Here is a 2,809-nt window from a genome sequence, read left to right on the forward strand (position 1 = left end):
TAACGAAAAATAATAAATTTTAAATTTATTTCGTTATGAATTCAAATTGCTCCCAGATTATTGCTACAAAGAAGTTCCCTTAGTCTAAAAATAAATAAAAATAAGACAATATAAAAATAATTTATATTGTCTGAGCATTTCCGATTCATGATCCTTATAATGTTCCCGATATTTAGGTGTGCCTCAACGACGAGGGTGGTCAATATCATTTAAGAGAGAAAACATAGCTTTTTCGTTAAATAAGATAAAAAAAACTCACAACATCATCAACACCTAAATTGAAAAGAAGTCATTTCTTTCTGCTTTCACGGGTGTAACAAGTGAAACTGTCGGACACGAGTAAATAACTCTACCGTAGCCAAACATCACAAATATACGTTGAATCAAGTAGAAAGTAAAATGACAATTTTGGACAACAAAGAAATCGAAATGAGTACATTGTTTCCTGTCAAAGCGACAATTGTTTGTATGTTGCCACCAGTTGAAGATAATGCTATCGAAAGACTTGAACCAACCTCTTATATGAAGAGTTCGGGTGCGTTTTCATCTATAAAAGACCTTTAAAATATATTTTCAAAATAAACACCACGGAATTTAAAATTTTCTATTCAGAAATGTATCACAAAGTTGGTTTTAAATTTGACAATGCTTCTTGTTAGTTTTTTTATATGCTCTTCTTTACGCACTGGCACTAAATTGATCATGTTAGTTCCTATACATTTGGGAATGATTGGAAATAAGGTTCCATATTTAGTAGATTTTCTTGTTAGTTTTCTTATAGGCCCTACTTTACGCATTGGCAATAAACTATTCCTGTATCTGTACCTCTGAAATTAGGGGTAGTCGTATATTTTTCATTTAAATTATGACCTACATACTTATCAACCTGAATTAAGACTTTTAAAAATCAATTGACTTCTGTCGTACCCGTTTCAATTAACACAAATCTCGTTATACAGTTAAATGGAAACTGTAAATAACCGATTATGAAGGTATTTCTGTAGGTCAATGACAGTTCTGAGAGGCTATTGTAATTAATAGATATACTGGATAAAAGTGTGACTAAGTATTAATCGTTTAATAAAATGTAGAGTTTGGAAGGGCCGAGATCTCGTAAAACTTGTGAAATAAATTCGATCATTGCACCGAAAGCCAACGTAATTTTTATGCTATAAGTCTCTTCCTCCTTTCCGAGCTAGTTTTCTAAATTAATAAATGATTGGTTTTGATTTTTTCACTTGAAAACTTATGATTTTTGATGAATGCCTCAGGTATAGAGTCCTCCTTTATTTATTTTTTCAGTAAACAAATAAATAAAATTAATAATTATTTGTAGAAAACAACTAGATTGCACAAATATTTTTTTTCATGTGGGTATCGAGCCCACTACCTCCCGACGTTATGGTAGCGGCGTGCGGCGTGGCGCTAGGCAGTCGTACAGTTTTATTTCCAGTGCAACATTTTATTGAAGGTAGAAGCAAACGAAACAAAAATACTGGAACATTTTCACTACAATTTATTAAACCCTTTTGTTCAATCATCACAAAAGACCACAATTACTTCCCAACGTTCCCAAGTAAGAGTAAACTGCAGGAAACAATTTACTAACAGATTTCGAAGACAATAGCCTTTGCTTGAGGTTTACTTGCAGTACTTTAAACAATTGCTTTGCGTAGTGTTAATGTGACTTGTTTGAATGTAACTGCGTTAAGTTAGTATAATTTGAACCGGAAAGTTCTTAACTTTTGAAGGGTGCAATGACCTTTTTCTTTTTTTACGAGTGATTCATGTGCTTTCTAAGTAAAGGATGTATTCATATCCTTTATGAATAGGCTAGGTATAAGGATAAAGAATAGAAGGATGTTAAAAACTGTTTCTGTGCTTTTGTTTTCAATTAGACTCTACCTAAAGTAGGCTCATTTTGCCTTTACCTAATCAGTAAAAGTTCAGAAATACATACATATGTATGATTACTTCTATAAATTTTACATAGGTAACATATTTGCTCAAAAGATAACAATTTTCGAATATAAAATCTGATTTGGCTCCATGAAAATCAAAAAATCATAGCAGAAACTAAAAGATTCTAAAAATGCAAGCAAAATTTATGTGTGTAGTACCTCCAAAAAAGATTTCAAAAGAAAATACTAGCCCATAATTGCTGCCTTGTGTAACTTAATGATCATCGTACAACGTTGTCAATAATCAAATTAGTAATCGATTACATACTTGCGTATGCGCATCACACCCACATAACATAGGTACCATTCAACCGGTTTGACTGACAATAGACAGTATAAAAAAATCGGACCACACTGGCACTCCCCAAAATTATGCAGTCAGATGGTACTACTGACCCTAAACATGGCCAATACACGGTTGGGCAATTCAAAATGGTTTGCCGGTGGTTTGTTTGAAACTGCTACCTGTTCTTAGGGCCTAATGAATATTCTTCGTGGTAGTACCCTACCTTCGTCTTCGGGAAGTAGTTATTATGTTACAATACAATACCTAGTTCCTTTCCCTTCATTATCAAAACATTTCTCTGAATGCAACGGACCCTTTAAAACGTGACCTAGTACTTCTCTCTCGCTCTAACACCATTGACCTCATATCTTCCATCTCACATCACGCATCTTAAGAAAAACCCCGTTACTTTTACCTGTGCAAAAAGGTTGTATCTGCGGAGTTTGAGGTAGACACTGAGGGCGTATAGACGTCTCGCTCTTATGTAGAGTGTATTAGTATTAGTAAGAAAGTGAGAGGAATAATGCTAATCCGGTACCGTAGACCGGTGGTGCAAGTTTTT

This window comes from Anticarsia gemmatalis, chromosome 5 (assembly GCF_050436995.1).
Source record: "Anticarsia gemmatalis isolate Benzon Research Colony breed Stoneville strain chromosome 5, ilAntGemm2 primary, whole genome shotgun sequence".
Taxonomy (NCBI): domain Eukaryota; kingdom Metazoa; phylum Arthropoda; class Insecta; order Lepidoptera; family Erebidae; genus Anticarsia; species Anticarsia gemmatalis.